This window comes from Ochotona curzoniae, unplaced genomic scaffold, assembly GCF_017591425.1.
Source record: "Ochotona curzoniae isolate NIBS_2020 unplaced genomic scaffold, NIBS_Ocur_1.0 contig_66, whole genome shotgun sequence".
In the NCBI taxonomy this organism is placed as follows: domain Eukaryota; kingdom Metazoa; phylum Chordata; class Mammalia; order Lagomorpha; family Ochotonidae; genus Ochotona; species Ochotona curzoniae.
This window is the reverse complement of record NW_024466512.1, coordinates 2,897,505-2,910,000: the sequence shown is the minus strand read 5'-3', so window position 1 is coordinate 2,910,000 and position 12,496 is coordinate 2,897,505. Positions and strand designations below refer to the sequence as shown.

Genomic DNA, 12,496 nt, shown 5'->3' with positions numbered 1-12,496 from the left:
AATGAACAACCTTCTTGAAGAGAATGATGCTACTGTATGATCTATGAGTCAGTGAAGAATTTCATGAGAGAAAACTGGTTTGAAGAAATGAAACTGAAAACAAAAACATCAAAATCCATGAAATATAGTTTCTGCTGATCTTTGTTAGTGAGATGTGTCTCCTGTAGGTAATGAACAGTTTTTTTAAAAATCCGGTCTACCAATCTATGACATTTGCTTGCTGAGTTTAATCCATTTATATTCGGGGTTAATATAAATATGTAGTAATTTGGTCCTGTCATTTTAGTGATGAGTTGTTCATTGATTTAGTTTTCTGTTATTTTACTGGGATGTTCCTCCTGCTTGCCTTTGGTTTTGGTGAGTGCTATTCCTCTTTTCTGTCAAGAGAACATCTTTTAGTATCATGTATAGGGCAGGTTTGGAAGAAGCAAATTCTTTTAACTTTTCTTTACTGTGGAAGAATTTTATTTCATTTTCAAAGACAAAGAAAAACATTGCTGGGTATATTATTCTAGGTTGACAATTTTTTTGCTTTTAGAATCTGGAATATGTTGTTGCACTCTCTTCTGGCTTGTAGAATTTCCTGTGAGAGATTGGCTGTGAGTTTAATTGCCATTCCTCTATAGGTCAATTGGATTTTTCACGAACACATTTAAGGATCTTTTCCTTATGTTTGATTGAAGAGCTCGATTATCATGTGTCGTGGTGAAGATCGCTTTTTGTCAACCTTGGGAGTTCTGTGCCCCTTCTGGATGTTGCTTCTCAATTCTTTATCCAGATTTGGGAAATGTTCCTTTATTATTTCATTAAATGCATTTAAATTTTTTTTTCATTAAATACATTTTTAAACCCAGCTTCTCTTTCTGGACTTTCTGAGACTCCCATAACTCTAATATTTGACTTTGTAATAGTGTCTCTTAATTCTTGAATATTTTTTTAGCTTGACCCATCTGTGCTTCCAGTTTTTTGATCATCTCATCTTTGTGACAAGAAATATCTTCCAATTCTGAGATTCTTCCTTCTGCATCATTAATTTGCTCTATTGTGTCCTTCATTTGCAACAATTTGGCTTGATTTTGTTTCAGTGTTGCTATTTCCTGTGTGATACATTCCTTAAATTCCTGCATGTGCTTCTCATTGTTGACAAGAAGCTTTACAATAAGTGTTTTTGCTGAATCAAGGTGGCAGAATAGAGTAAGGACACATTTAAACAGACGAGAAACACCAGCCACTGTGAAGCAGAGAAGGCACATTCCAGGAACTAGGAGAGGACCGAACAACAGCACGGGGCACCTGGAGACGGACAGACACAGGAAAGCAGCGGACACAATGGTGTGGTGGTGCAGTGACTGATACCCCAGTGGCATTCAGTGAATGGCAACCTGAATTGCAGTGGCAGCTGGAACTCCACCAACAACAAGGTGGGAAGGGACGTTCACCAGGAATTCAAGAGGTGGACCCAGAGAAAGAACTGCTGGTCCTGCTACTCTGTTTGATTTGACCAGCAGCAGAGACAGAGCAGCAGGTCCTGGACAGGCAGTGCCCAGCCCACCCCCTAGAGCCAAATTGGATGTCATCTTGTATAGGGAGGCAACGGCTATGGGACAGGACTGTGCATGCACTGGGCTTGGAGTAAACTCATTTCTGGCTCAATGAACTGCAATAATGTGGCATCCTACAGGTTCTACCCAAGACAGGTCCAGGTAGCCATCAAACCTGACAGCCAGCAGATCAAGAACTCTAGTAGTGGCACATCAGGTACCATTTCTTACAGTATGGCAAAGTCTTTAAGACTGCAGGGATGGATGTGAAGGCGATCTGGCTGTGACATCTGTCACCCATTGATTGCTGGGGTTGATTCAGCTGCTCTGGCTGGCTAAGCGGATGTCCTCCTCCTCCCCCACCACTCCATGTGCATCCCTCCCAAAGCTGTGCTTGGCTGAAGAGGATGAGCATCCCTGCTAGTGGAGGACTGGTCTTCAGTCAAGGGTACAGCTGAGCTCCCCTGCTAGAACCTCCAAACTAATTCTCAAGACTGCAGGGACAATAGTGAGTTGTGCATGCACTGAGCTCAGTGCATTGCAATGCTCCCACATCGAAAATAATAACTACTTTGGCATTGTACGGGTCAAAAGAGGTCCATGTGGGCCTCAGACCTAAAGGCCAACAGGTTCCAGCAAGATCAGCACCATCAACAACCAAGCTATATAGGACACCTGGTGTCCCCTAATCCTGGGACCGGCTCAAACCAAGTGGAAGAAAGGTTGTACAGACAACGGTGCAGCCCCAGCATGATATCACAGGAGGTAGAGAGTGGTGAGCCAGGAGCTGGGGCTACGGAGACCATGGAATAAATCTAACATAAGGAGCCAGACCTCGAACTCACCGGCACATTGTTAGGGAGCTGGATTGGAAGCAGCATAACCAGGACTCTACCATGCCATTGGCTACTGGGTGCCAGCAGTGTCACAAGCAGCAGCTTAGCATGCTATGCCACAGTACAGTCCCCTTGGCCAGTGTTTTCTTTTTAAACGGATTGGGTATGTCTCTCATTCAACCAGAAAGATGAAGAAGAAATAAACCAAGAGCATAGCCCTTGAGTCAGGAAAGTGAGGGATGAATTGGATTAGTGAATAGTGCCATGGGGCTACAGCATGAAGGGTTTCAAATGCAGAATCCCAGGGAGTGTCTCAAGCAAAGTTCTGCCTGGACACAGCGGTTAGAAAAAGGGGAGGGAGGCCGGTGTCTGAGGAGGTGAGTGCTTGCACCCAGACACTAGTAGCTGATGGAAAGGAAGGGTAAGAAGCTGGCAGAGTGTGCAGCAGGACAAAGACTTGGAGTCTCAGGAGATGTCCTCAGGCCAGAAGAGGGCCCTGCTCAGGGGCACCATGTCCTGGAAGGGACAGGGAATGGAGGATAGGACCTGGGCCTCAGCCTGCCAGTAGACAGCAGGAAGCTGAGCCATGAGGGGCAGCTGAATGATGGTGACTGCTCACCCTGCTGTTTCTGCATGCCCAGGCAGAAAATAAGGTCACCTGCAAGTCTCCCTGCAGGGAGAGTGACAAGCTTCTCTGAGACACTCACTCTGAACAAAGAAGAATCCAGATTGTATAAGCAGCTCTAGTATACAAATCCACAACTGTCACACAAACACGTCGCTGTTTATTCAGTCCTCAGCACCTGCAAATAGGACCAGGTATGAGAAGAAAGGGACTGAACATGAAAGCTGCAAGAACTACTGTTTAAACTCCACGCCATTACCGTGCCAAACACTCTGTCAGCCCTCCGAATGCAGGAAACACAGAGCAAGGAACAGATCCCCCAACTCCAACCACAGTCTCTCGAACAAGAGTGCAGGAATCACTTTGGGGGGATCTGCTGAGCCAAGCAAAGCATCCAGGCCACTCAGTGTTTAAGCTTTGCACACGCGAGCACAGCACGTGATACTCACAGCTGGATGCACAGTCGGATCTTCAGTCCTCACAGATAGTTCAAAGGAGCCTAGGCTCTGTCCAGGGTGCTGACCAAGACAGTGCCGAGAGCACATCTGAGGGCTCTACGCAGAAAGGAGAGCCAGATGTTAATGTCTGTGTGGGGAGAGAGGAGTGGAAGGAGCCAGGGCAGTGATCCACGCTTGGAACCAGAGTAACAGTAAGTGCCTAGAAGTCATTTTCAGGGTCAGGTGTGATTATCACAATTGAGATGATTGATATGACGTGATGGTGTAGCCAAGCTGACATGCAGACTGTTCTGCACACTCCCCTACACAATTGGAGAAATTACTCATCTCCATCAATTGTCTATCATTTTTCCTTCCTTTCCTCCAGTCTCTTAAAGTCATGAGATACACGGTAGGGCAAGAATTCCTGACCTCTATCTTCACAAATGCTTCCACTCCCAGGAAAGTGATGGATCAGGCACGACCCCTTATGCTAGCATCTTTAAACTCAGAATCGAGGCACCTCGATTGGCTCTTAAGATAAACAAGCGAATGACAAAAGAGAAAACAAAAATTCAAAATTTATTTTTACTTTATTTGAAAGGGAGAGAGAGTTGGAGGCTTTCCAACTGCTGGTTTGCCCCACAAATGGCTGTAATAATAGTTGGGGCTAGACTAAGCTGAGACTAAGAGCCAAGAATACCATCCAGATCCCTCTCAAGGAACTCCTGTTCTTGCTCCATCATCATCACCTGCCTCCTCCCAGGTGATGCAGCCGCAGGAAGGTGGATCTGCAGTGGAGCCAAGACTTGAAGCCAGGCCCTCCAATATGGGGTGAAGGTGTGCCAAGGGACAGTCTAACAGCCGTAACTAATGCCCACTGCTCACCTGGGTCCTTTAACATCTGCTCCCTGTATCCCCTTAAATTCAATACTGGAATATTTCCAAGTTTGCCCTTGAGCAGCATAGATTAGGACTCTTAAATGAGCTGGACCTGACTTGCCTCATTGCCACTCCTGCTCACAAATTTGCTCTGTTTTCTTGGTTATCACATATTCTTCTTTCTTTTCAACATGTGTTCTGCGTCCTTCCTGCATAAACAAGGATGCATTCAAGTAGCTTACTCTTGTCAGCTCTGGGACATCAGTGCTGATGTGAGGACAGAACTCCTGTTCCAGGGACAGCCGTAGAGCAAGAGGAGCAGCATCCTTTCCAATGGCTCTGCCTCCCTCATTCCTCTTCCTGCTCTCTCCTCTCACTCCATAGTCGTTTTGAGCCTGGTGACCTCTCTGTCACTTCCCAGGAGCCACCTTCCTGGATCATCAAGTTTCTCCAGCATCCCTGTGAACTTGGCACCTGACATCAAGAGCTCATTCTAGCTTCATGGAACATGAAACTTATTTCTATAGTATGGAATACCTCTTTAATAGGAGTCATAAAGACCTCACATGACACGGACAGTGCTTTCCTCCAAGATAATAAGGATACTGTCTCCTTCTCTAAGAAAAGGTTGGGCAAGTTAGCCAGTTTCTCTTAGAGAGTGCTGAATTTGGCATTCCTCAATTGTTACACAGACCTACTGCTCACAGCAACTAGACTATTCATGGTCTTCCTTCAGATCCCACATGGGCCTTGAGGAAGGGGGGAATCTAATGGGACCTTGAGCTCAGGCCGCCTGCTCTGACAGGAGGACTACAGTGCTTTATCCCTAATCCTCGAGACTCTTGTGTTTCACTGCATCTTTGAACCAACAGTCTCACCTGGTTGCTTGCGAGTGGAGTAAGCCTTAGCTTCTTCACAATTCCTTTATTACTAGCAGTTCTTGAAAGAACTTACACTGTAGTTTTTAATCATCAGTATTTAGGACCTAAAAATCCTTCATCTAACCTGCTTGAAACTGTGTTGCAAGGACTATACTACTGTAGCTCATGGAGCTCACAAAACCCACAGTAGTGGGACCTACAACTTAACTCCCCTGCATAGATCCAGAAAACGCTAGCATCCAAAGCACTCCACCTAAAAGGAAGGGAAACTGAGGCAGAAATAAGACTCTATGGTAACTGGAGTGTGTGCTAGTGTGTAAGTTTCACAGTCTTCCTCTGCCTGAGGATGGCTCATGCATGAAGACAACCTTCCAGTGATCTGCAAACAGTTGCACTTCTCAAGCTTCCCACACAAGCCACCAGGAGCACCCCACTCCTGAAGAACCCACTGTGTCCATCCCCAGAGCTGCTTTTTTTTAAAATTGGAAAGTCAGATTTTACAAAGGGAAGGAGATACAGAAAGAAAATTCTGTACACAGGTGCAGGGTCCCAAGGCTTTGGGCCATCCTCCATTGCTTTCCCAGGCCACAAGCAGGGAGCTGGATGGGAAGTGGAGCAGCCGGAGCACGAACCAGCTCCCATATGGGATCCCAGCCCATGCAAGGTGAGGATTTAGCCAGTAGGCCATTGTGCCGGGGGCTTGCCAAAGCTGCTTTTGTCAGTGGTCCTTGAAATTTTTATTGCTATTTTGCAAATCACTGGGGTATAAATGCCTAAATAGTTACTACTTTTATGAAAACCAACATTGTAGTGAAGATGTACTTTATGAAAGACAAGTCATTTGAGAACTTGCCATCAAAAAAAGGAGTACAAGGACCCAGTACAATGGCCTAGTGGCTAAAGCCTTGCATACGCTGGAATCCCATTTGGGCACTGGTTCATTTCCCACTGCTGCACTTCCCATCCAGGTCCCTGCTTAAGGTCTGGGAAATCAGTGAGAGATGGCCCAAAGCCTTGGGACCCTGCACTAGCATGGGAGACCCAGAAGAGGCTCCTGGCTGCTGGCTTCAGATTGGCTCAGATTTGGCCATTGTGGCTACTTGGGCAGTGAACCAGCAGATGGGAAAAACTTTCTCTCTGTCTCTTGTTTTTCTCAGTTGCCAATATTCTAGTTTCTATTCCTTGGAGAGGTAACTGAATTAGGAGGGTTCCTTCCTCAGGAATGAATTCATGAAGGTGCCATGCGAATGAGCCAGCTGCCAAGTAACTGGGTTCAGTGCTGCCTGAGGCCCATCCTTGCCCTGCTCTTGCTGGCCGCTGGCTTTCTGTCTTGGGATGATGTGGAGGCATTGGCAGCAGCAGTGCCTGATGCTTGGTTTCCTGGCCTCCAACACTAGAAGCTAAATGCGTTTTTATCCAGTATAAATAATACGAAAGTCAAACCATAGAATGTAGAGTGAAGAAATGGAAAGACACTGCCCCAAAAGTACAAGCTTCCAGTTATAGATTTTAAGAAAGTGCTGGAGGTTTAGTGTGCAGCATGGAGACCAAGCCAGCAACACTGTTGGAAGGCTTAGAACTTGCTAGGATGGAGGATGCTAAATACTCCCAAGAGGCAAAAAAAAGTAATTGTGTGTAAAGTGATGGATGGGCATGTCAGTTAGCTTAATTATGGAAATTACTTATTATATCACCTGGTCCATGAAGTCATGACATCATTCTCTCCTCTCTCTCTCATATTCAACTGTATTTTAATAAAGCTTTTCAAAGTTTCAACATTGACCTCAGGTTGACCCGTGTTCTTCCACATTAAACACCTCGTTCCTGGGGCTGTTGTACAGTTGATAAAAGCCACCAGCGTCCCACACGGGGGCTGGTTCATGTCCCGACTGCTCCAGTTCCAGTCCAGATCTCTGTTAACAGCCTGAGGAAGCAGTGGGAGATGGCCTGTTTGGCCCTGTCACCCATGTGGGAGACCCTTATGCATCTCCTGAATCCTGACCCTTGGCCTGTCCCCTACTGATTATTGTTGTCACCTGGGGAAGGATCAGACAGATGGAAGATCTCTCTCTCACTGTCCATCTTCCTCTCTGTCTTTCCCTCTGTCTCTATAAGTCTGACTTTCAAAATTAGTGCATAGATATTTCTTTAAATATTTAATTATTGCTGGTTCTATTGCATAAATATAGACCAGGTATCTGTTCTTTTCAACATTGGAATCTTCCAGGTCTATCTGATGCCAACAAGCTAAGACTGGAGATGAATTTGGTCAAGTAAGGCTGGTGGTGCATGAGTTTGAAAGGTAAGAACTGAAAAGAAAATTCAAGACTGCTTCTTATACTTTGAAACAAGTTAATCTGGAATGTACAGTCTCCTTTCTTCAATATAGCAATCTGAGGGAAATTCTATCTGGCTTCCATCTCCTACAGAAGTCTGGGTTGTTTTTTTTTTTAATTTGGATGAGTTGGCAGCTTGCAGTCTCTGCAGAGTTTGCGGAGTGAGTTCGCCACACAATCACCACCATTTTCCAAGCAGCGTGCTTGATAGAAAATGATAAAGAAGATGCAGCTCAGTTACTGGCCAGGAGTCAATTCACTCCTCCATCTTTTGCTTAAAATAGTTTCAAAGCCGCTGTATGTTGCTCTGCTTGTAAAGTGAAATGATGCAGCATAATCAAGCCCTGGCACGATTCCAGGGCTGTATTGCGTTTGCAGGGGTGTCCACATGTAATGTGCAGTGATGGATTCTGCCACTGAAGATGTGGAAGGGACACTAAGCCTGCAGAAACGAATCTTTATGAGTTCGCAAACAATCTGCCTGGGGAAGCATTTATTGGGTGCTTGTTAACATGCACCCTTCTGGGGGGATCAGTCAGCAGGCGCAGAGAACACTGCTACAGAGACACTGCTCCGAAAGAGAAATTTGTGGGAAATGAAGTAACACAAGGCATCTTAGCGACCATGCTCACTGTGAACTCATTTCCCACTGGAAGGATTTGAGATGAACATCTTTCTCAGTTGGATGTCATGGTCATTCCACAGAAGGCCTTGCTCTGGCGTGCGGTCCAGGACACATTCTGCTCTTCATCTGGTCAGGTCCCTAAGCCTGGATCCCTGGGTTGTGCCTTCACAGAACGTGTTTTGTCCTGCTCTGCATTGTCCCATAGGTGAGGCAGGAAGGTGGAAGGGCTGCAGCTAACTGCTTCTCTCCCCTGTTGGCTTGGCTGCAGTGAAACCGGGGTGTAGCCTTCTGTTTCAGGGTGCACAGCTTTCAGGGCATGGCTTCTTTCTGAGCCGCTCGGCCAGCATGGGGTGAGGCAAGTGTGGGGGTCTGCTGATCGGGCCCGTCCACCTGGAGCTGTTGGGTCAGCCCTGGCTCAGCTACAGTTCTTACCCTGGAGCTGGTTCCCCAGGAGGCTCCTGTGGAATTCAGGGACAGCATGGTTTACCTGTGACGTCAGTTCCTTGGTGCCTCTGAGCTGAAGCTATGGCTCTATCACTTGCATTTTTCTGAATACTCATATTTTAAAAAAAAATTTTTTTGTGAATTGGTGTTGAACTAACCTAGCGCCTCGAAAGCCCGTGGTTTAATGTGTTCGGCGTCTGTTTATCCCAAGAGGCCATCCACGCAGTCCACACTGCAGATCTGAGCACTTCCTCAACAAGCTCTGGTGGTATTTGTGGCTTTCAGGAAATTCATCCATTTCATCTACGTTTTTGAGTGTACTGGCATGAAGTTCTTTATCACGTTTCCTTATCTTTCGCTTGCTGTGAGATCGACTGCAGCTCACCCCTTTCGATGCTGCCGATTCTTGCCTGCTCCTCATCAACCTCTTGGGAGATGTCTCAATTTTGTTGATTTTTTGGGTCCTCAGTGAATCAGCTTTTGGATTATTGATTCTCCTGTTGAGTTCTTCCTGTTTATGCTTTGTTTGTTTCCGCTCTGAGCTTTGGCAACTCTTCCCTTTAACCCCATTTGCATCTTGAGTTTCTGTTCTTTTAAACACTCTGGCTGGGGACACCGAGGTCGTGGATGTGTGCGCCTCTGCCAGTGCAGGCACCTAGGAGCGCCGCGAATTCACCTGTCGGTAGTGCATCAGCTTACCCCACAGGTCTCAGCGTGCTGTATTTCTAAATGTAGTAATGCCATTTTGTATCCTTTAGATTTCTTTTTTTTTTAATCCTTGGGTTATATAGAAGCGGATCATTTATTTCTGGATCTATGCAGATTTACTCGGTATCTTTCTGTTTCAGGTCGCCCATTTAATTGCAGCATGAACAGATAACATGTTTTGCATGAAATGAATCCTTCTGAATGCATTAAGACCTGTGTTAGAGCTCAGAGTTTGGCTAGCATTAGCCAATATTCTGCATATTCTTGAACAGAATGCTCAGTCACTGAACGTTGAGTAGCCTGTTCTAAAACTGTGCCCGATGTCACTTTTGTGGGTATCAGGCTCAGCTAAAGGCTGCTCACAATAAACCTGTGTTAAACACAAAGACTGGAAGTAACAGGATGATAAAATATGCTCGCACAGATCCAAAGAAGCCGAATTAACTGCACTGATATCCAAATACTTTCACATTTTCTTTCTAACTTTCTTTCTACTGGTTCTGACAATCGTGGACAAGGAAGGAGTGTAACTGTCCCCCGAGAAGCACTGGGAACTTTCCCTTCCCCCCTCCTAGGCCTGTCAGTTTCTGTACGCTATATTTTAGGCTGTCTTATCAGATGTATAAATGTCCAGGCTGTCAGGTATTCTTGGTGCATTGACCCCTGAATCGCTAAGAAATGCTCTTCTGTGTCTCTGATAATATCCTTTTCTCTCTGTCTGAATAGAGGGACAGCCTAGGTCGTCACTTCTTGAGTGTGTTTCCTGCCTTCCCACTTCCTGCACCCTCCGGCAGGTTTTCACTGGGCGTGTTAGATATTATTGCAGTTTTCCTGCAGCTCATTGATTCTCAGTTAATATGGTAACATCGCTTCTCTCCGTGTTCTAACTACCTTTGTCTTCTGCATTTTCCTCTCTGCTATCTAGTGACTCATCCCAGGCCGGATGGTGTGGCCTGGTCCACACCGTGGGCCGCTGAATGAGCAGGGCATTTCAAGCAGGGGAGGGCCAGGCAGCAGGGTGGAAGTGGAGGGGTTGGTCCTTGTCAGCAGGTCAGGAACAGGCAAGATGCTGAGAAATGAAGCAAATGTGCAGGTCAACACATGACGATGGGCCAGCGTCAGAGAAACAGCAAGCAGGACTACCACACTACCAGGGATTTCCACAATGTGTGGGCTGGCACAGGGTGCTGGCCAGCTCCGGGTGATGTGGTCACCTGTGCCTGCTCCCATTGACCTGTGACGACAGGGGCAAGCACTTTCTCTGCTTGAGAAGATCAGAGAAGATGCTCGGGATGTATTTGTCACTGATTGGAAACAGCAGGTGCACAGCCTGTCAAACCCTCAGAACTGGGTTTATGGGAAAGGTCTCTGAGATGGACTTTTGGAGCAGAGGGTTTGTGACATGGAAGGGAGCAGACAGAAGGAGGTGACGACACTCTGTCAGGTCTTCTGGGATCAGGCAAGTGTTTCTCTCCAGTGGGAGTTTGCTGGCGGATGCTACATTTAAACAGGGTGAGTAAAGAGTGACTATAATTATATGCACAATGCATAATAGTTGGCAGACTGATCCAGCATAAATGGATTACGTTTATAATTGTTGTAAACTGTAATTTTGAATAACATGAAAATTGGGGTTATAGCACACATCCCCAAGTATCTAATTACCAGAAAGAAGCTTTGCGTCCACAGGCCCTAATCTATTACTCAGCACAAGCGCACTTGTGACGTGTGACCAGGAGTTCGTCACATCCTCTCTGACGTCAGCACTCTGAGGGCTACCCTAGGTCTTGGAATGACAGTGGGAACCTGCTGTTTTCTGGGGAGGAGGGGCTAGAAGCAGGATGGCTTGCAAGTACAGGATGGCTGGAACACATACAGGAAGATCTTGAAATTGTCAAGAGGAGTCTAAGGAACTGGCAGGGTCAGAGGAACTCAGAGAGAAACGTGAGATCCTGGATGGGATCTGGGGGCAGAACAGGGAATTCCATAAAAACTGAAGAACTCAAAGTGTCACTCAGGCTTCAGCCAGCAGTTAAAATAAAAGTGGAATATTCATAGTAAAGGAATGGGCTGTCCCGTCCCTTTCTTTTTTTTTTGCATAAATTTCAAACTGGTATAAGAAAACCATTTAAAAGAAGGAATTAAGGGCCAGCTTTGTGTCACAGTATGTTAACTTTGGCTGGCAATGCTGGCAGCACCAGTTGCAGTCCCAGCTACTCCGCTTCCAGTCCAGCTCCTTGATAACACACTTGGGAAAGCAGCAGAAGATGCTCAAGTGCTTGGGTCCCTGCCGCCACCAGCTGGGAGACCTGGATGAAGTTCCTGGTTCCTGGCTTCAGCCAGAATGGTCCAGCCCTTGCTTTTGCTGCTATTTGGAGAATGACTCAGCAGATGGAAGATCTCTCTGTCTTTCCCTCTCTCTATCACTCTGTCTTTAAAATAAATAAAATGCAACATCACGTATATATAAAGAGAACATAAAATATTGTAAGAATATAAAATATAAAAAGAATTAAAAGGAAGCCAACTTGTGGAGGGCTGGAAGCAGTGTGCACCTGTGCCACTAGTCACCTATTCTATCGTTCAGTGCCTTTACCTTGAGAGCTTGCACCCTGTTTTCTCGGAGCCCTGCAGGTGCATCTGCACTAAGCCACCCGGAAGTGCTGGCGTGTATTTGGCTGAGTTATTTTGGTTTCAAAGCCAAATGCCTCCTGGTTCAACATTCCATCATTCTATATGTCTATCATGCTACAGACACATAGCAAGAAGGCCAGACTGCACCAAGGAAAAGATGAGTTTCTGAGTTTTCCATGTCACACTTAGGATGAGTTAGTATCACAGTGAAAGAAGGTTTGTTTCAGAACAATAAATGATAAAAAAAAAAAAAGACAGTGGTGCTGCCAGTGCAGCTGACATGGCTGATGGCATCACTTCCGATCTAAATATTCAAGCTCTGCTTGCCGGCATCATCACTGGGTTCAAGCGATAGATCTGCTGGACGGCCAGAGTACCTTTGCCATGGCAGACACTGCCAGGCATTGCAACTCGGCCCTGGCAGAACCTGCTGGGTGTCGCAGCTCGGCCCTGGGTGGACTTTCCTGGGCACTGGCTGCACTGCTGAGGCCAGGGGTTCCCACTTGTTCAGGAAATGAAGTCTCCAGGGCTCTGCAACTCATTCCAA

The 12,496-nt window shown here is 46.2% G+C and overlaps 1 long non-coding RNA gene across 1 annotated transcript in view; it reads left to right on the top strand.

Moving 5' to 3' along the window:
- The window catches only part of LOC121164034, a 10,268-nt gene extending 8,647 nt beyond the window's left edge, over positions 1–1,621 (top strand). Inside the window, exon 3 of the long non-coding RNA XR_005884998.1 lies at positions 1,537–1,621. This is a non-coding gene — a long non-coding RNA (uncharacterized LOC121164034). The remainder of the gene's footprint in view (positions 1–1,536) is intronic.
- Positions 1,622–12,496: the final 10,875 nt, after the last annotated feature.